This window comes from Callithrix jacchus, chromosome 16 (genome assembly GCF_049354715.1).
Source record: "Callithrix jacchus isolate 240 chromosome 16, calJac240_pri, whole genome shotgun sequence".
In the NCBI taxonomy this organism is placed as follows: Eukaryota; Metazoa; Chordata; class Mammalia; order Primates; family Cebidae; genus Callithrix; species Callithrix jacchus.
Window position 1 is genome coordinate 79,275,083 of NC_133517.1, and position 22,350 is coordinate 79,297,432.

The 22,350-nt window shown below is 41.3% G+C and overlaps 1 protein-coding gene across 3 annotated transcripts in view; it reads left to right on the forward strand.

Moving 5' to 3' along the window:
• Positions 1-21,943, forward strand: part of SAMD12 (sterile alpha motif domain containing 12) — a 503,727-nt gene extending 481,784 nt beyond the window's left edge. The window contains exons 7-9 of one of the 3 annotated variants that reach the window (XR_013528142.1): positions 1,822-1,912; positions 18,602-18,688; positions 21,842-21,943. The gene's annotated coding sequence lies outside the window, so the exon portion shown is untranslated. Of the gene's footprint in view, positions 1-1,821; positions 1,913-18,601; positions 18,689-21,841 lie in introns of those variants that run through there. The other 2 variants (XR_008477084.2, XR_008477086.2) reach the window with 2 other exon arrangements.
• Positions 21,944-22,350: the final 407 nt, after the last annotated feature.

The following is a 22,350-nucleotide window of genomic DNA, read 5'->3' on the forward strand; positions in this document are numbered from 1 at the left end:
ACTAAAAATACAAAAATTAGCCCGATATGGTGGTGTGTGCCTGTAATCACAACTACTTGGGAGGCTGAGGCACAAGAATTGCTTGAACCCAGGAGGCAGAGGTTGCAGTCAGCCGGGATTGAGCCACTGTACTCCAGCCTGGGTGACAAAGTAAGACTCCATATAAAAAAAAAAGTTCCTGCCTCTCTTAGGTACAACATGGCAGTTCTAAGCATTATATAAAATCAAGTGTGAAGCATTTAGTATGGAAATGTCAAATACCAATTAGATGTTAGCCATCATTACTGTCCTCAGCAATCATTATAAAACTTCAAATTTATGATTGTTTTCTCAGAATAGGATCACTCAGAAAAGTGAAATCCCAGGGCTCATTTAAAAAACCATGCTCTCTAACTTAGAAGTAGCAAAAAACATGCTTGGCTCTTTTCCAGTATGTATTCTGATACTGGGAACCCAATGTAGTTCATCAGCTTTTTGCTCTGATGCCTTGGTCTGATGCCTCTGAGAGCTCCCTGGCTCTATGCTTCCCATTCTCTCCAACTAACCCCATCAGTCTTGTGATTTCTCTCCTACTGGGAGATGGACTGTGTAGCCTTGGATAAAAATAGTGGACGAAAGAGCAATGAGTGATAATGAATGTTATTCTTCCTTGTAGGTAACATAACTGCCTTTTCCTATGCATCACTAGTGTCTAAACACAGAGAATTGGAATGTGGGGACTTCAGGATTCTCTACAAAGTCTAATTGGGAAAAATTGTTGGTATCTGTGTGTTCAAATCTATAGACCACTTTGCATGTGGTTATACTGCCTGAATTTCTTAACGGGGTGGACAAGGCCCTCCCTTCTTTATCCCCATGTACTTCTCCAGCTTTGTCTCTTGCTACCACCTCCCTGCAATGTGATGCGAAAATCATACAGCTGTTTTTGCGGTTTTCTCAAATGTGCCATGCCTTCTCTCCCACAAGGCTTTGCACATCATGTTCCTCTGCCTTGAACACTCTCTGCCTACCCCTGCCTCCTTCATTTGACTAACTTGTACTTATGATCCAGGCATCCTCTTAAACACTGCATCTTCCTGGAAGTTTTCCTGTCCTCATGTCGGAGTTTGGTGCTCCATGGTTAAGCTCCCATGGCACCCTGTCATTACCCTTACTGGATCTAAATTGCCTGTTTATTCGCCTTCGTCCTGATCACACCATGTGGCAGCCATGGGGTTGCATCGCTTTGATCTCCCTTCAAGGAAGAACTGGCTATTTAGCTGTAAGGAGTGCAGTTAGCTGACAGCTTCCAGCTGCTAATTCCTTCAAGCTCTGCCTCAGCTTTCAAGCTGAAGCCAGGATCTTTTTGGGCGGCCCCAGCCAATGACTGAGTATCACAATGGCACCAGGGCCAACTCAGGACTCCTTTAACAGGAAATCTTTGGGTTGGCTGAGACTTCATCAGATCTACATTGTGGTCTGAGGCTCTCTCTTCCTCATCCTGCCTCTTCCCTCTTTCCTTTGACAGATGCCATATCTGCCTTTTGGCATAAGGGATTCCCCTGTCCAATTCTGCTTCCTCAGCCTTTCGTGTTCACAGCTTACTCTTCAATACGCCTCCTGAAATCCTTCCTTTGTCACCTGCATCTGCTTTCTGGAGAATCTGAGTAACACAGACAACAAGCTCTTTAAAAGCAGAAACTACATTCTTATTCAAATTGTACCTCCAGCTCCCAGAAGAACACACAGTAGGATCTCAATAAATATCTATGAAAGGACTGAATGAATGAAGGAACAATGATGTTCAACATTGAATGATGTTTTGACTTATATAATTCGCAGGTGCTGGTCAATATTCAAGAACATTCTGATTTGAAGACTCAGATTCATTTATAAAATGCACTGCAAAATGACATAATTACACATTTTTCAAGTGAGTATTTTCCAACGGTTGAATTTATGCCAAATATATAATTTACCCTTTAGGATAATCCCATGGGCTAATATAGTTGAGCATGAGTCATAATAGATATTTGTACTTGAAATTACGCAACAGCTATAAAACTGTTATTTACTATCAAAATAGCAAATTTAAAATATTACTGCTTATGCGTGAAATCCCATCTAAATGTCGTTTTATAGAATAAAATCCAAAAGCATTAAAAGCCTTTCAAAATCTAGGCTCTATTTATTTGGCGCTTGCCACACTACTGTGCGTGTGAAATATCTAGCTAGCTAACTCCTCCACTAGACTGTAAACTCCTTGAGGACAAGCAAACCATGTACTTTTCTGAATCTTATTGCCCTCCATTTAATGTAATCCTGGCATCTAACAAGGGCTGTGTTGCATTGGAGAATATATGGATTTTTAGTACCTCAGTTGAAATACAAGCTTTATCACTTACTAATTGCGGCCTTCAGCTTTCTAAAACTCATCCTCATTTTTCTCACCCTTAACCAAATCTCATAAAAATTTGTAGTGAGAGTTAGAGATAATATTTCCTTGCCTTCTTTTCTCTTATCTTTTTTCCCTCTCCCTCTCTATCTCTTCCGACCTTCCTTGCCTGCCTTCCTTCCTCTTTCTTTCCCTTCCCCATTTTCTCCCTTCCTTGCACCAATTTTAAAATTAATTTTTTTAATTTAATAAAATTAAAACTCATTTTAATCAATAAATTAATAATTAATAATATATAATGATAAATTGATAAAGTTTTATTAACCTACCAAATACCATTAAATGTCTACTATGTCCCAGGCACTATACTAGGTACTTTGGAAGCAGCAGTGAGTGAAACAGACAAGGCTTATGCCCCCTATGAACTTTCTCAGTGGGGATGAGGGTTGTCAAAAATAATTACCCAAATAATGAATATGTGCAATAACAGAAGTGGGAGGGTGCTAACACATAATTCCCCCAAAGAATATTCATGTCAAACTCTTGCGCTTGTGAATGTGATTTTATTTGGGAAAAGAGTCTTCAAAGATGGGATTAAAGACCTTGAGATGGAAAGACAATCATGGCTTATGGGCAGGGGTGGGGCTAAATGCCATCCAAAGATTCTCACCTGAATCCTTATAAGACACACAGAGGAGAAAACACACAGAAGGGAAGGAGGCAACATGACCACAGAGGCAGAAATTAGAAAGATGCAGCCACAAACCAAGGACTGCTGGAGCTACCAGAAGCTGGAAGAGGGGAGGAAGGATTCTCTCCTAGAGCTTTAGGAGGGAACACGGCCTCATCAACACCTTTATTTTGGATTTCTGGCTTCTAGAACTGCAACAAAATACATTTCTGTGATTTCGAGCTAGCAAGTTTGTGATAATTTGTTATAGCAGCTGCAAGAAACTAACACAAGTGAGTAAATAAACAAGGATTGGGGGGTCTGGGAAATGACTGTGCAGAGACCTCAGTGCTCTCCATGTTTTCCTGCTTTCCATATTCTATGGTGTGTTAGAATATTGTCTCATTTTCTAGGCTCTACATTTTTTCTTCCCTGATTGATATACTCTCACCTTGCCCTTGCCTAGAAAATTGGAGATGAATTCCCACAGGTTTAATTTTAACCCCTTTTGCTGTGGATTCTCTGCAGTCTATGCTTCACATTCTTGGAAGAACACCACAGAGCTCTACCAGCCGGAGTATTTATAATGACAGACAGAGGATGGCTGAAAAGGCACGCTTGCAACTCCCTAACATGCTTTTACACTTTACTGTGATGTGGCATAAAGTACACAGGCAGACGCTCTGAGTTCTGCATTTCAGTTCAGCTTTGGCACCAATTGATTGAGTGCTCTTTGACAAGTCTTTTAAGGTACTTATGCCTCCATTTCTTCATGTGAAATGAAGGTTTCTCTGTCTTTAAAAATAACCATAATTCCATAGTCAATTTTTTTACATTTGTGCAAAAACATTATGTAAATTGACTTAGGGTCCTATGTAACTAATTCTGTAAGATGTTCTGCAGTACACATTATCTAAAAGGAGGAGAATATACTCTTAGGTACTGTGCCCATCTTGGTTTTGCACAAATGATTCCCCATAAATCAGATGTAGAAGTAATCACAAGCCTTGACTGTGCCCCCAGAAATCACAACTCAAAAGTCAACCTTTAGGAATTCCTTTAAAACATAAAACAAAAGTTGTTTCATGGTGGAACTTCCCTTGGTAAGCTTGAACAAGTACTATAAGCAAAGTTATTCAACCAGAAGAGATTCACCGTCATACTTCCTTTATGAGTTTGGTAATAAACAGGCCCTGGCTGGTGCCTGTAGTTTATTCATTATTATTATTATTCATTATTCTAGCACATCTCTGGGTCTGTGCTCTAGGCAAACCAAGTCTAAACACATCTCTTCCCTCACTCTTCTTCCTCACCCCCATCAGCTCTATGACACAAGATACTGTTAGTCACTTACATAAACTAGTAGATATTCATCAATTAGCCCACTCCTTTGCTTGGCACTGCAGAGATAGAAATATGTGACACATGAATGGCTCTCGACATCAAAGAGCTTATCTGTGCAAAGATAGCCAAGGATTCATGTCAGCAGCATGTTGTGAGGCCCGATGTAGGAGTACTTGAATTTGTTATAGAAGCAGATAGCAGGAAGCAAATATTCTGGTCTGCTAGACTGGAAGTTACCCATTGATCTGAGCTTTCCAATTCACCATTGTGTTCCCAATGCCTAAGACAGTTTCTGCAATAAAGCAAGTTTTCAATAGATATGAATTGGATGGTTAAATGCATGGTCTGAACTTGGTAGGATGGACAGAGGAAGGTTCCCAGAAGAAGAGAAACCTGAGTTAGGGTTCAAAGGATTGAGAGACATTAGGTGATAGAAGGCAAGAAGGAACTTCTAGATATACTGTAAGCCAAGTGCAGAAATAGACTTTTCTTAGAGGCAAAAGGAGAATGTGGATGCTAAATTAATGCTGAGATTGATTCTTAAAAGGTTAATGTCCTTTCACTTTATAGCTTATGCATTGTTGAATAGTGAGGGTCTCCTTCTAACATTTGTTAATTTTGGCACTGGAAGCAGGAGGTTCAAGGACCTGGGAGAGATGCACAGCCTCCCTCTGAGGCTGATCTGGAACAACTTTTCCAATCAGGTGCCAAAGTTTCTATGTGGCTCTAAAACCTCCAGCTGTGTAGTGAGAATCTCTAGTTGGGAACACAAGATTTGTGTGATTATTAGCTACTAAGCCAAGAAGGTATCATTTCATGTTACTATGAACTGGGTCTGTAACCCGAGAACATGTGCCTTTGAGAAGTGTCCCAGGGAGAGGCCATTTTCCAGAATTATCGAGAAACTATCACAGGGAATGACCAGGGCTACAGCAGGACCCCAGCCCTTCCTAGCCCTCTGGGATTCTTCTCCCTGCATTTGGTTCTGAAGATTTAAATGTCCAAATCTGGTCTTGCTTCTTTGCTTACTTCCTAACAATTGCCATGGAGTCAGGTGGCACAGCAAAAGGTAAATTAAATACAAAGATGCTCTGTTTCAGATCCATGTGGCTTCCATGACTCACTGAATTAGAACTAATATTTTCACTCTTTGCTGGAACTAATATTTTTACTCTTTGGTGAATAGTTTTGGTGAAAACTATTCACCAAAGTTCTTTGAGCTACCGCATTTCTCCATCCTTAACCTACATCTCAATTTCTATACTGGTATGTTTGCATCATGGAAAGTCAAATATCAGACTATCTATTAGTAGAGTGCTTGGTGTATGGGGCATTGGCTTCAAAACAGCAGACCTTGGCTTCAGATTTGATTCTGTTATTTATCAGCAATGTGGCGCTCCCCTGACCAAGCTTCATTTTCCACCAGAGTAAATGAGAGCAATCATATCTCACGTATCATCCTCACAAGTTACTGAGAAACTTTTAATGAGACCATGCATTGAAACAGGATTTGTAAACCTGAAGCACATAAACACGTAAGATATGATTATTTTCATTTTTGCATCTTCTCTACACATCTGGCAGTCTCAAATTACCTAGTACTTCTGTTCCATTAAACAAAGAGCTACTGAACTCTGAAGACGTTTGTAAATGCTGAGCCAGAAAAGTGCTGTCAATGTCCTTTAAATTTCATAATCTCTTAGAATTTGCTTCTATAGCTTCTTATCTTTTTTCCAGTTCCTAAATATTCTTGCTCTTGTGACTAACACTCTGGAGCACTCAATAAATGTCTGCTGAATTAATATTAATAACTCAGTGTTTATTAGTCAAGATAGTCTTAGCTATGCTGCAACAACAGATATACCCTGAAATCTCAGTGTCTCAGCCCAGCAACACTTTATTTCTCACTCCTGTAAAGTCTGATGCAGGCCATGGGATAGGGCTAGGCTCCTAATGACTCAGAGGACCAGGATTCTTCTGTATTATGAATCAAGACAATAGTTTCCAAAGTTGCTTCAGGGAAGGAAGAAAAAGATGGAGAAAGCTCTAGGCTTTTAACTGCCATGGCCTACAAATGTCACTTCCACTCACTAATTGGCCAGAACTAATTGTATAGCAGCCCAACCAAACTGCAAGAGGCTAGAAAATGTAGAAGAGCTCATGAAATATTTGTTGAGTGCCAACTTCTCTAAAACATGATGCCCTTCACCTCTTGAGTCTGTTACATCCCCAATACAGGCTGCAGGGAAATATAACAATACATAAGACAAACAAAGGCCAGGTGCAGTGGCTCCCAAAGCAGCACTTTGGGAGACCAAGGTGGGGGGATTGCTGGTGTCCAGGAGTTTGAAGCCAGCCTGGGAAACATAGAAAGATCCTAGCTCTACAAAAATAAATAAATAAATAAATAAATATTAGCTAGGCATGGTGGCACATGCCTATAGTCCCAGCTGCTCAGGAGACTGAGGTGGGAGGATCACCTGAGCCCAGGAGGTGGAGACTGCAGTAAGCTGTGATTGTGCCACTGTACTCCAGTCTGGGCAACAGAGTGAGACACTGTCTCAAAAAAAAAAAAAAAAAAAAGACAAATTCCCTGATTTTTTGGAGGGTATATTGAGGTGAAAGAGCGAGAACATTTTGGCTGCATTTTAGTTTCAAAGTATCATGTACTGTTTATCCTTCCATTTCAAGTATTGTTTGCCCTTCTACTTCAATTGTGCCATTTTTGAGGGTGTCAAAGTTTTTTGAAAGAATAAGGCAGGGACCATTCTAACAGCTCTGTGCTTCTCCCTAGGGAAATGAGACTTGTGTCTCTTGCTTCAGCTCCTGTCTGCTGGTCACGAGGGTCAAAACTCCCTGTGATTTCAGCTGGGAAGATGGCAGAGGAGAGCAAGTCCAGTGTCTTCCAGCTGGACTTGTTTAGATTGGCACAGTCTTTGTAAGCAGTTGTGACTTCAGAGCTGCTGGAAAATGTGCTTATCACCCTAGAGGACTGAGTGGGAAGGATAAGATCCTAGCTGACAGTGTCTGAATGAGAGCCAGTGGAAAATGGGCCTCAGCCTTTTTGTAGGTGGGTGGGAAGAAGATATGGGGTCCAGCCACAGGGTGTGAGCAAGTTGTGATATTATCTTTATTTCTGTAGCCAGATAGAATAGAATCCTAAGACAGATAGAATCTTAGCCAGATAGAATGGAATTCTGGTACAGTGGCTCACACATGTAATCCCAACTACTTGGGAGGCTGAGTCAGGAAGATCATTTGAGGTCAGGAGTTCAAGACCAGCCTGGACAGAAGAGCGAGACTCCCATATCTAAAAAATATATAGATATAGTCAGGCATAGTGGCATGTATCTATAGTACCAGCTACTCAGAAGGCTGAGGCAGGAAGAGGGCTTCAAGCTAGGAGTTTGAGGCTGTAGTGAGTTATGATCATGCCACTGCCCTCCACGCAGGGTGACAGAGCAAGACAGTCAATAAAAATTAAAACTAAAACTAAAAAAAAAAAAGAAATGGAAACTTAGTTTTCATTGAATGAATGAGAAATATATGCAGTTATGTTTCCTTCTTTGCCATTTCCTCTTATCATTGAGTTTCTTTCCAGCCTAAAGGGAAAATTTCTTTTATATCTTTTTTTTTTTAATATCTGCCAAAACTCTGACACCAATCTCTGGGCTGACTTCACCCAACATTACTTGCTCCTCCAATGCAGACTAGCCTTTCTTGATTCTCTGCACTTCACTTAATACTTATACTACATGTTGTTAACATCCATTTCCACCACTTCTATCTCCACTTGGTCTTATATCACATGGGCCAAAAAGCTAAAAATTATCTTCTCAGTCTCTTTGGCCAGTTTGATGCAATTGAGAGTCCATCAGTGAGTTGTATGTTAACGAGATTGGAAAGTGGGAGGGAAGAGAGCCATTCTTCTTAGTGTCGGTATTGGCTGATGCACATGCTTATCAAATGGGAGCTTGTGCAGTCCCCAGAAAGCTGGTGTGAAAACCGATGTGAGGATGTGGGGCAGCCGTGATGGTGAATGTAGTTTACGGCAGCCTTCTGAACTGGGTGGCAGCTGCAAGAGAAGCCCTGAAAATCTGCATGTTTCACCAGTTGCTAGGTGATGCTGACAGTGCTGGTCCAGGAACGACACACTGAGAACAACCATCTGAAGCAATAAAGACATTAAGATAAAAGAATCTTGCTCCTATAATTTGGGATAATTAAGGTCTCAAATCCCCTACTGGATTTGTCATTGGAGACCAGACCACTTTACAGTGACTTCCAGAAAAAGCCCCCCATGGGAAAGCCCTGATGCATTTCAGCTGCACGGGGTTGAGAGCTAATTAGCGGGGAAGCTAGAATGGGCTTGCGTTCCCAGGCGTGTTATCCAGCAAACCCAGAGACAGTGGGTTGTTGAAGAAAATTATACAGATGAGACCCAGAAGCTGCCAGTTCATTGGGGGAAGATTTTGCCTTTTCATTACAGAAGAAAGCTAACATTTCCCATCTTTCCTTCCACCAAAAGTAGGCAAGCATAAAACCAAAGCCAATTTCTTACAATTTAGTAACCTCAGTACCAACCAATTATATTCCTGGGACATGAGAAACAGCTGTTGTAACATTAGAGCTCGAACAGTTTCATCTCAGCTATTTAAGGGGATAAAAGAGCCAATATTTTCATTCCCTTGTGATATTATCAAGACATGATAAACAACCAGGACTATAGTATTAATTACATTAATTTGGAGAGGAGAGGGACCACTTTAATTGCTCCAAGCTGGACAATCATTTTTTATGGGCAGACAATCATTCCATAAATTCACATTAGAGAGAGTACTTTGTCTTATTTTATCAGCAACAAAACTTCTGGAAGCAAAAAACAACCACCATCCCCTTTTAAGGTAGACTTCAATAGAAAAAAAAAATCTCACTGTTGGTATGTATCAGTTGCTCAAACCTGACACGTTGAGCTGTTTGGTAAAAAGAAACATAGGGAAGGTATTTGTCCTTAAAGAATTCATAATCTAAAAAAAGAAGTAGTACCAACAGCTAGATTTGAATACTTTCTTATATGTAAAACATATATGAAGAGTGTGTTGCCTCTGTCTCGGGATTAAGATCAAATGAGGGTGTGGGGAAAGCATTAGGAAGAATAGCTAATAGGTGCTGGGCTTAATACCTGGGTGATGGGTTGATCTGTGTAGAAACCACCATGGCACACATTTATCTATATAACAAACTGCACATCCTTCACATGTATCCCTGAACTTTAAAAAGTTGAAGAAAAAAAAGAAGATCAAATGAATGATGGACATCAAAATGCTCTCTAAGTCATACACCTAAAAAAGCAGAAGAGAAAAGGGAAATACTTATTGAATGCCTTCTACATTTCCACCTGAGGCACTGAGCTAGGTGCTTGACTTACATGGTCATATTTTAAAACACATAAGGAACTTTAGAAATAAATTAAAACATAAAAAGGAGAAAATACAATAGTGAAAATGCCAATTTTGTTAACATGGAAATTATTCAGATAACACTCAATTTTTTCAATGTGGAAATTATTCAGAAAAAAATGTATGATTCATATTAAGTAATAAGATATATGTTAGATATCATAAGAATCCTCTGTCACCCCCAGAACCTGATAAGTGGCCACATTCTGAAATCACTCAAGCATATACTATAGTTGGGATAATAAAAACATATGTAAGTAACCTACTAAGGCTCCTGGAATTAAAAACTGCACTCAGTTCCAGCGTTTGGGATGGAGGAAGATGGATGCAAAGGCCCTGGAGAATTAAGAATGGCTCTAAGAAGTAGCTCCTAAGAGCTGTTGGATGCAGCAAGTGTTGGTGTGGCTTTGAATTCACAGTTTATAGTTCAGGGCCCAGGGGATTCCATCCAGGTTTCTAGAAGCACTTGTTCTAGAAAATCCCTATAAACAGTGCTGATATTGTCACATTTGCCAGATTCTCCTTCAGGTTCTGCCCGAGCTACTGTGAAGCAGTTGTGGGGAGTGGGTCTTCCAATGCTTGGAATGCTCTGGAAACTTGAATTGAGGATAAGAGCAGTTCAGCACAGGATTAGTACCAAGACACACTACAGAAGAAGGGGTTGGAAGAAATTGAAGGAACACTCTGGGTTTGTGCATTCCCATTGCAGAACTGGGGACACTGCCATAAATGGGGAGCACTCACTGGACAATGAAAAACTTTGAATGTTGCAAAGTTCTGAACCACAGGGTTCCTTTTTATGTAGCAATACCTTCATAATGTATGTATCCACTGGGGAATTGCTTGAGTTAAATGTAGAGCACTATGAACACACAGAACCACTCAGTAAAACTGTATATATCAATATGGTAATGTGTGAAATATTTGTAGAGAGAGAATTTCGATTGCAAACAGTATTGTTTTATATGATCTCGCTTGTATTTAAAAATACAAAAATATGAATATAAAAGTATTGTGAGTGCATATGTGGAAATATTGACATTGGTTATTACTTGATAATGGGTATAGGGGGTATACCCATACCCATTATAATGAGATATGGGTATCTTCTCTTTGCTTCTTTATGTTTTCTGAATTTTCTACAGTACTATATAACTTGTAAAAAACATACCTTTTCAGAACTGGAATTATTTTTCTTATCATCAGGGTAGCAATAAATAAAACTTGTTGGAATCTTACCATGCCACATAGTATTGCACCTTTGTGAGATCATTTTCTCACGATGGGGAAATAAGGTTGTACTTTAATGAGAGGTGTTACTCCAAGGAAGCAAATGAACAAACATTAATTGTAGAATTTCACGTGCTCTTTCTACTACTCCTAAGTCAGTCGAAATTCAGCTCTTCCTGACCTCTACCTGTAGCCTTCATTTCAGAAGCAGGCAATAAAATTAGGAAGAGGATGACCTGGGAAGAAAGAGACTGGTATTGATAACGTCGTGACTATAGATAGACATATAGGTATAAGTTCATGTCTGCTCCTGAGTCTGAATTACTTTGGCCAAAAAATCTTTTCCTAAGCGAAGGCAAATGAAAGCTGTATGAGTAATACTAAAATTGCTTTAAAAATACCTTTGTTTTAATTTAAATATACAAAAAGGGATGAAATACAGTATACTCAAAAAGCTAGACACCCTGTAGACCTAAAAAGCAACTAGACCTCGGAATAATAGATCTTACAAGACAATTATGTCTACCCAAATGATCCCTCACAAAATGCCATCTACTCCTGTTTTATGATGTGCTAGAAAGACAATGTTATGACTCTCATCCAGATTTGGTTTTGGTTTCTTATTAACGATTTTTTAAAGCTGAATTGGTAGCAAAGACATTGTATCAATCTAGGTGCCCATCAACAATGCACTGGAAAAGGAAAATGTGGTACATACATAGCATGGAATACTATACAACCATAAAAATGAACAAAATCAGGTTCTTTGTAGCAACATGGATGCAGCTGGAGGTCATTATCTTAAGTGAACTAATGCAAAAGCAGAAAACCAAATGCTGCATGTTCTCACTTATAAGTGGGAGCTACACATGAGGTACACATGGACATAAAGACAGGAACAGGAGACACTAGAGACTACTTGAGGGAAGAGAGAGGGAGTGGGACAAGGGCTGAAAAACTACCTATTGGGTCCTATGCTTAGTACCTGGGTGCCAGGTTCAATTGTTCCCCAAACCTCAGCATCATCCAATATACCTTTGTAACAAACCTGCACAGAAGAGACTATCCGTGGCCTATTAGATAGCCCACCCTTATTCCTTGCTAACACAGTCCTCATTGTGTTTGTGTATTGAGCAGCAACATACTGGGGAAAGCAGGTTTTGCGCTGGTGGATTATTGACAGTCTAACTCATGGTCATTGCATTTTCTTTTGCTGGTGGTTGTTAAGGTGTGTGATCTGCTTCTGGGTGATACTGGAAGGGTGCGTATTCCGGAACAATTTTTGTCTTTGACAAGAAAGCGCGTAGCACAGAAACTGCTGCAACTCCACTTTCTTCCTACTTTTAGTTGAGGTAACAAAGATGCCTGGAGATGGGGTGGCATTAGTGCAGACATCTCTGATACATTAAAGATACAAAATGGGAAATCAGAAAAACTCTAGATTCTTTATGGTGTTTTCAATCTGCTCCACAAACTAATGCCAATCTCTAGACCACCTGTTAAGTGAGAAGCACTGATCAGACCTTTTGTTTAAGCCACTTTTAGTTTGGAGATGCTGTTACTTGCATCAGAAACAAGCCAGAGATAGAAAATATTACAACGCTCTTTAGTATCCTATTTTGATCTGTTTTTTAAAGTTTGCTCTTCATAATCATTTCAGACATTAAATTAGAAAATTTGAAAATATCTGACTTGCTGTTTACCTGCAGGACGCTGAAAGTCATCCCTAGAGGAGGGCAAGAAATATAAAGAAATGCAGGTCCTTTCCAGCAAGGAATTGTTATTCACAGCATGGTCGGCTAGACACATACCTGCATTTGGAAAAGGAAGAGGCAGAGGCAGAAGACTACATCTTTTCTGTTGACCATGAGTGTTAGGTAGCAAGCCTGCTTCATCACTCATAGACTTCAGAGTTAACGGAGGCAAAAAAATCATTCCACCTTCTGAAGGGTAAAGCTGGTATTCTTTGACCATATAGTTTTATAGAAAATTTCATCTTTTCTCATATCCAAGAGAAACTTTTATTTTAAAAGGTTTAAAGTGGAAGCACTTTATTGATGATATTGGCCATGAAGCCTGAGGAGACACGTGCACACATCCAGCCTTGAGCCTTGGCAGCTTGCCTCTAAGCGCTGCCACTTCAGGATGCCAGGGAAGGGCCAGGGAGATGACTGGGAGGCAGGACTGAATTTTGGTTTCTTGGCCATGAGGCTAATTCATTACTGCAGGGACATGTATCCTGGGAAAGCTAATGACCCCTCTCTAGAGCCAAATAAATTGAATACTTGGGTGAAGGATTCAGCCTTGAAAATGAGTTCCAGCCAGTAGTAAACCTACTGAGAATAAGGCAAATGGGCTTACAGAAATAATATAGTAATGCTAAATGTGTGCCTCCCTTTCCTGATTACAAGCAGCACTGAAATATGAACAGAAATAAATCTATTGTAAAGAAAATTCCATTTTCCTATTGGCTTGTATATTTCAAAGATGATTTATCAACAGGATTAATTTGCAGGTGGGGTATGTTTCAGATCCTTTAATTTAAAATTTTTCTTCTCCTTTTCAAAACTTTCCCCCCAAAATTAAATTATATTACAGTATATTACACTGCATTACTAGAGGAATTCACTCATTCTTCACTCATTCATTCCATACAAATTTAATGAGTACTTACAGTGTATCAGGCTCTGTGCTAAGTATCCAGGAAACTGATCCTCACAAAGTTAATGCTCCTTATGAGACTTGCAGTATGTAAATCAGTAATTGGAATAAAATAGGATCTGGGTGCTGTGCCTCACTCACACCTGTAATCTCAACACTCTGGGAGGCTGAAGCAGGAGGATTGCTTGAGCCCAGGAGTTCAAGACCAGCCTGGGCAACATGGCAAAACCCCATCTCTACAAAATGCACAAAAATTAGCCAGGCATGGTGCTGCACCTGATCATTTGAGCCTGGCAGGTTGACTGCAGTGAGCCATAGTTGTGTCACTGCACTCAAGCCTGAGGGACAGAATGAGACCCTATCTCAAAAATAAATAAGTAAATTAAAAAGTGTCCACACATAAGCACAGGTGGGAGCAGCATTACCAAAGAAGATGAACAAGGTCCCAGGATGAGCCATACCAGACAAAATAATCAACTTCACCTAGAGATGAAGGAACTTCACACAGAAATGAAGATTTTTATTCAATGCAGATTCCTTTGCAACATTGATAACCATTGCCAAAATCGATCCATTTTGTCATGTTTTAATAAGCCAGTTTGTCTTAAAGCAGGACTTGACTTAGGCAATATATCTACCCTATTTTATTTTAATTAGTTTTTTTTTTTTTTGAGAATATGGGTTTATTCACTTAGCTGTTCACTCAAAAAAAAAAAATTATTGCCTACCATTATGAACCAGGTCTATAGGGCATTTCTGGTTCCCAATGTAAGTTAAAAACAAAAAAGAAGAAATTAGGATGGGCTTGAAGGGAATTAAGGTAATCATCATGGGGCCTTGTCAATTCCATATTGGTGGCTAACAGAATACTTAGGAGCCTGGTCCTCATAAAACTGACAATCAATTTTCTACCTTGGATTAAGAGACCAACTGGTACAAGCCACTTTCTCTTCAATTAAGGGAAGAATCTCAGTGCTACATTCAAATTAGTAACTGAGTTCCTGAGGGAAACATCCCAACAACATAATAACATAATAATAATGATCTGACTTAGGGCCATACATTTGCACACATACATGTATAATCATATCCATGCAGTTTTTTTGAGACAGAGTCTTGCTTTTTCACCTAGGTTGGAGTGCAGTGGCGTGATCTCGACTCACTGCATCCTCTGCCTCTCAGGTTCAAGTGATTCTCATGCCTCAGTTTCCCAAGTAGCTGGACTACAGGCATGCGTCACCGTGCCCAGCTAAATTTTGTATTTTTGGTAGAGATGAGATTTTACCATGTTGGCTAGATTGGTCTCGAACTCCTGACCTCAAACAATTCTGCCTGCCTCTGCCTCCCAAAGTGCTGTGATTACAGATGTGAGCTACCGTGCCCGGCCTTATCTATGCACTTTAAAGAGACTCATGCACACATTTTTATTTTAGATGGTGTTTTGTTGTTGTCACCCAGGCTGGAGTGCAATGGTGCAATCTCAGCTTATTGCAACATCTGCCTCCCGGGTTTAAGTGAGTCTCCAGCCTTGCCTCTTGAGTAGCTGAAATTACAGGCATGCACCACCATGCCAGGCTAATTGTTTTGTTTTGTTTTGTTTTGTTTTAGTAGAGATGGGGGGGCGGTCTCACCATGTTGACCAGACTGGTCTCGAACTTCTGACCTCAGATGATCTACCCGCCTCAGCCTCCCAAAGTGTTGGGATTACAGGCATGAGCCACTGCACCTGGCTTCATGGACACATTTTTAAAGAGACTCCCCTGGCCATCTCAAGCATGCTACCTTGAGTGCCACCCTAAGAAAGGCTGGTGTTGAAAGAAATCCTGGGAAGGAAAGAGACACAGAGATCTAAGCCTTGTGTGCAATGGGAGTGGTAGAATGCACCATAAGCTGTCAGAATGTGACAAGAGGAAGAGGGCATTTATTTTAAGGGTATGGGGAGAAAAATAAATTAGGCTGCAATCAGATTCTTGATGCAGGGGCCAGGAGTTGAGAGGTGTCCTGTGCTTGTGTATGGATTTTTTTTTTTTTAAGAACACCCAAGTGGAGAACAAGGAGATATAATTTTTCTTGACACACCAATGTACAATAAGAACATATATTTAGTAACATTTGCCTCCCTGCACCCCAAGCAGCTGTTCAGCTCCAGCAAACACTCTTCCTTTCAGGCAGGGCAGGGAAAGTATATGCTGCTTGTCTCTTGAGTCCTCAGTGAGAGCTGGGACCAGCATTCCAGAGCCCATCCGCTTCTCACCAGGCAGCAGGGGGTCAAACACAGCCAGTGCTTAGAAAGCAAGGTCAGAGAAGTTGCTCCAAGGGAAGACCAACTGGGGAGTCTGTCTGATTTAGGCAGCAAGAACAAATCTGCTTTAATTTGGAAGCCACTCTCTGGTCAGGCTCTTAAGGACCCCAGTAGAGTTAAAATTTGCTTCTCTTATTATACCTTTTTAAAAGCTGGAAGCAGGAAAGAGAATCTCTTGAAATTATTCCTCCCTGCTCGGTGAGCCTATAACTCACGAGGTAAGGTTTTTGGCTGTCAGAGAAAGGTTTTACAGCTCCTGGAGGTAAGACTTGTGCGAAGTGGAAGACAGGATATATCCACTTCAGGTGAGCCCACCATTTCTATTACATAGTGAACACCTGGTTTCCTAGGGTCATAGTCACCTTCTTGACAAATCCTGACAGGTGTCTTGGGAATGCAAGTGGCAGTGAAAACGGCCACCGGGAAGAAAGACCCTGTGAAAACGTGATACATGATCCAGTCAAGAATTTGTTTTCACTTTTATTTTATTTATTTATTTAGAGACGGGGTCTCCCTCTGTTGCCCGGGCTGGAGTGCAGTGGTGAGATCACAACTCACTGCAGCCTGGACCTCCTGGGCTTCAGTGATCCTCTCACCTCTGTCTTCAGAGTAGCTGGGACCACAGGTGTGTGCCACCACACTCAGCTAATTTTTAAATTATTTTCTAAAGATGAGGTCTCACTGGGTAACCAGGCTGGTCTCAAACTCCTGGGCTCAAGCAATCCTTTGGTCTCAGCCTTCCAAAGTGTAGGAATTGCAGGTGAAAGACACTGTGCCCGACCAAGGACAGGTGTTCATTGAAGCCTTGATTCATTTGTTCCTTCACTCGACACGTTCAATGAGTGAAGGAACTATGCTGGTGCTGCTCAAAGTAGTCCTTCACTGTCAGGATCGTTATCAATTGAGGACTTGTCAGAAATACACATTCTTAGCCACTGCATAAAGTACTCTAGATAAAACCCGCAAATGTGGAGGACACAAACCCCTCCACCATCCTCGGACTATAGTTTTATAAATTTTTTATTTTATTTAATAAATTTTAAAACTATACATCCTTGCGTCCACCCCATACCTAGGGTGGTGGGAAGTCTCTAAGAATAGGCGAGTGTGATGAAATGTCTTTCTTTCTTTCTCTTTTTTTGAGACGGAGCCTTACTCTCGACCAGGCTGGAGTGCAGTGGTCCGATCTCAGCTAACTGCAACCTCTATCTCCCGGGTTCAAGTGATTCTCCCGCCTCAGCCTCCCAAATAGCTGGGATTACAGGCACATGCTACCATATCCAGTTAATTTTTGCATTTTCAGTAGAGACAGGCTTTTGAGATGTTGGCCAGGCTGGTCTCAAACTGCTGACCTCAAGTGATGTGCCCTGCCTATGCCTACTAAAATATTGCAATTACATGTGTGAGCCACTGTGCCTGGCCAAGATATCATTTTTGAGATAAGGTTGCAGAAGGATTTGGCTGCAGTCTTGGCCACACTCTCCCTGACTTGCTCTAAGGGAAGCCAGCTGCTACATTGGGAACAGCCTTTTGAGGAGGTCCATATGGCAAAGAACTGACATCTCCTGCCAACTGCCAGCGAGGACCTGAGGTCCACCGGCAGCCATGGGCCTGAGCGTGGAATTGGTTCCTCCCTGAGTCACGCCGTGAGGTGACCTCAGCCCCTAACATCTAGACTGGAGCCTTGTGAAAGACTCTGTGTCACAGTGCCCAGCTAAGCAGTGGCCAGATTCCTAAACTACAGAAACTGAGAGATGATAGCTAGGTAACTAATACAACTGCTGAATCAGAAATTCTGCAAAGTGGCCAGGCACTGTGGCTCATGCCTGTAATTCCACCACTTTGAGAGGCTGAGGCAGGCAGATCACCTGAAGTCAGGAGTTCAAGACCAGACTGGCCAACGTGGTGACACTCCATCTCAACTAAAAATACAAAAAGTTAACCAGGTGTGGTAGTGCTTGCCTGTAGTTCCAGCTACTTGCGGGGAGGGGAGCTGAGGGAAGAGAATCACTTGAACCCAGGAGGCAGAGATTGCAGTAAGCTGAGATCGCACCATTGCACTCCAGCCTGAGTGAGAAGAGCAAAACTCCATCTCAGAAAAAGAAAAACCAGAGAGAGATTCTGCAAAGTGAGTCCCGGGAATGTGTATTTTGACATGTTCTGCAGGTGATTCTCATGGACAGCAGTTTGAGAAGCACTGCTGTGACAAAGTTAAGAGCAAGAGCTTTTGAGCCAGATGCCTAAGTTCAAATCCTAGCTCGAGTACTTCCCAGCTGTAGGAGCTCAAGTGAGTTACGTACCGCTCTGGGCTTTAATTTCTTTTGTAAAATGTGGCTAATAATAGTATATACTTTCTGGGTTGTAAAGAGAATTAATTGGGTTAATATATTTAAAGCACTTAGCATATTGCCTGGCAACAGCAAGCACAATAAATTCAGTGATGATTCATTCATTCAACGAATATTTATAAGGCCCCAACTAAGGGTAGGCAATGTGCTAGATGCTGGCGTTGTAAGGGTTGAGTAGACATAATCCACTTTGGGCACTGTTGTCCTATACAGGAGATGGCCATATAAAAGAATGGACACAGTAATGGGATAAAGATCTACAACTGAGTTCTGCACAGAGTGAAGTGGAGCCCAGAAGAGGTCAGTTTTATTCTGGATGAAAGCATTAATGCAAAGCTTAGTAACTCAGGTATTTGGGGGTTGGAAAAGAATTTCTATTTGGGCTTGCGTCCCCCAAGCCCCTCACCTCAGTGTTTCTGAGTCTCTAGAGCTTCCTTTCCATGTGGACAACAGACAAATCTACCGTCACTAACAGCCTCTTCAGGCAGGAGCTGCACAAATGCAGGACCTGCATACCTCATTCACAAGGCTCTAGGTACTTGGTTCTGCTTCCTGCTTCTAGACCAGGCAGCTCAGCTCAGCTCAGCTCACCTTTGGGTGTTTGCATCTGCTTTTCCCCTTCTCGGAAAGATTCTTTCCCCTACTCCTTTCAAGGTTGGCTCCTTCTGATCCTTCATGTGCCTGCCTAAATGCCTCCTCAGAGAAGTCTTCCTGTTTACTGTGTTTAAATAGCATCTCCGTTTCAAAGCCCATTTCATTTCCTGAGCAGTACTAGCGGTTAGCACTTATTTGTTCATTTCTCCATTCACCATTGTCTCCCTGAGTAGACTTCACAGTCTCTAAGGGCTAAGCCTTGGTCTTTCATGCACCATGATGCACACCAGGGGACACAGCAGGCATTTAATAAATACTTGTTACTGAGTGGATAAATGGATGAATGAACTTGTCCTTTCAACACTTCAGCATGATTTGCTGAAATGCCCATCTTAATTATGACAGACATTAATTCAGATTCTGGAATATGTAACTGCTGAAAAACCAGAATGTGAAAGCCAGTCACTTTAAGGGTCTGCCAGAGATTTGGGAAGGAATGGGAGAGTGAGAGGACATCGTAATAGTTAACATTTACTGACCAGATACAGTGGCTCACGCCTGTTATCCCAGCACTTTGGGAGGCCTAGGTGGGTGGATTACTTGGGGTTAGGAGTTTGAGACCAGCCTGGCCATATGGTGAAACCTGTCTCTATAAAAAATACAAAAATTAGGCGGGCATGGGGGCAGGCACCTGTAATGTAATTTCAGCTACTCGGGAGGCTAAAGCAGGAGAATTGCTTGAACTCAGGAGGTGGAGGTTGTAGCGAACTGAGATAGTGCCACTTCAGCCTGGGTGACAAAGCAAGACTCCATCTCAAAACAAAAACAAAAAAGCCCGCATTTACTGAGTACCTCTTCCAGGATGGGGGCAAGGTGTTAAGTGTTTTATATGCATTATCTCATATGCATCTGAGGTAGTCATCATCATTCTTTGTGCAGTAGGGGGATGTGGAGAAACTGAGGCTTAGAGCTCTTAAGTAACTTGCCTAAAGTCAGAGCTAGTGTGGTGTAGAGCCACAACTGAACGCAGGCAGACTCCAACGCTCTTGTGTTTAACCACTATTCTCTCCTGCCTCCAATAAAATGTAGCTCATTACGTAAATATTCTGCACAAATGGAAGTGTACACAGTTGAACAACTATCTGACACTGTAACACCAGACCAGATAGGGAAATACCTGGAAGCTTTCTCAAGGCTGCAGGCAGAAGATCTTATCCATGAACATAGGAACTAGGCTGTGGCCAAGTAAGTGGTAGCTAATTCATTGTGGCTCCTTCCCCTGCCCAGAGGTCCCATGTTTGGAAGAAAGGGAGTCCTAGTGCAGTAGAAAGTCACATCACCTCCAATTGACTAGGGAACTTGTTCTCACCTACAAAAGAAGTTTGGTGGTCTCTTCCTAAACCCTTCAAGGATTAGCATTCTCCTTGTCAAGGTGGCATGTAATTTACAGCAATTGGCAGTTCCTGTTGTGAGGAATTCCAAGATCAGACCAGTCAAGGCGGGGAAAGGGGCGGAGACAGGTCAGATCAGAGGTTAGGTAGAGAAGTTGGTGGGGGGGTAGAGGTGGCGAGGGTCAAGAAGCAGGAAAGGGGAAGTGAAGCTTTACAAAGCAGTGGGGCCTATGTTGAGCCTAAAGCAGTCTTTGATAAATGGTTCCCATTAGCAACAAGTCTCCACAGGCCAAAATGAAGAAGAAAGGAACCAGGCTTATCCAGTCTTAAACAGGACTAAAGTCTGCATTTTTCCCGTGTCATGAGGAATTATTGGGCCAGCAGCCAGGGTAGGCTATCCTAGACTAAAGTCCTCAGTAGGAGAGAACAATTAGAGAAACGATGAATTACGCTTCTGAGGGCAATTCCCTTTTCAGGGCTTACTTAAAGCCAGAATGTACGTTTCTAGTCTGCTTTAGTGAGATTTGAATATTCAGATTTTCAAAGAGACAAGGTCTCTGCTGAAATTTACATATAAATATGTCAAAATATATTTAGTCTTCTTTATACCTTTCTCTTTATACTTCCTGAGTTGCCTGCACTTGGCAATGTGATCAGTCCCTGGGAAAAGGAGTGCAATTGTCTGAAGAGACAGAAGTTGAGGTAGAATAGCTGGGAGGTTAGTATATTGGAGCTGACCTAATGTCATGCAGAGTGTATAATTGGAGGAATGCTTTAGTTTGTATAGATTGCAAGTTTTCAGAATAATGGCTTACCTAGCCAGAGTCCCCAGCCATGCAGACTTTTGTAGATATATGTATATACTTTTACCTGTTTAGAAAGACTACAAAAGCATTCTGAAAATGACCTGGAAACTTGCTCTAAAGATCTCAAGAAACCAGGATTGAGAGAAATAGAGGAAATTCAACCAAAGAAACAACCTTGGAGCATCCAGGGATCATTTGGATAACTAGCTCCACGGTCCATCTTATCCGTGCGGTAATAACAAGTTAGCCCATATACTATACACAGATCACCAACTATAAATGATTTAGACGATCATAAAACGCACTTAACTCACTGAAGTAGGACTGGACGTGATTTAACCTCACTTGAGTGAGATGGCAGGTGTTTTAAGACCTTCCAGGGTCTCATGATTATCATTGTGAGCACCAATAATTATTGTACCATAGTTGCATAGAAGTGCCAGATGATAAAATATGTTCAGTTGACAGAAGGTAAGGGAAGCTTCATTCTGTGGGGTATCAGAAGTTTGAAAAGAAGAAAAAAGAAGTCAAGGCAGTGTTGGCAGACAATTGCATAATAAAAAGTGTTAAAATTCAACGGGGAAAATGTACATGAATTGTGGGTGACTTCCTGATTTCATCACCTTCAATAGTTGACATTTCCATTTCTCCTTTTTTTCCAGTGACTCCTTCTATAAATGGATCTCCAAATGTTAATAAGGACCAGCACAAATGCAGCCACTTCCTTCCCTTGTAAATTACAGCATGGAGCCAGTTTTATGGTGATTATTTCTTTCTATGTCTGTTTTTCCTCCTGGAGTGGGAGTCCCTAGAAGGCAGGGGCTGGGTGGCACATTACAGGAAAATCTTTAGAGAAAACAAGGTACCAAGATAAGCAAGCAGGGTGGAGCTTCTGTATCTTCCACTAGGGGTCAGTACAACTTTTATGACAATGCTACGATGGCATTGAACTTAGAGAAGGGCAATTTCGTTGTCACCCTTTGTCCCTCAGAAAACACCCACAAGAGGCTGTCCTATCACTGAAAAGGAGCTCGTTCCAAGTTGTTAAACACACATAAAAAGCACAGCCAAATATGACTTAGACTAGCATGTCAGTATATCAAACAACAGAATTAACATCAGAGACAAATGTCTCAGCTTAAATGCACAGTTTTGATAAATACTAAACATG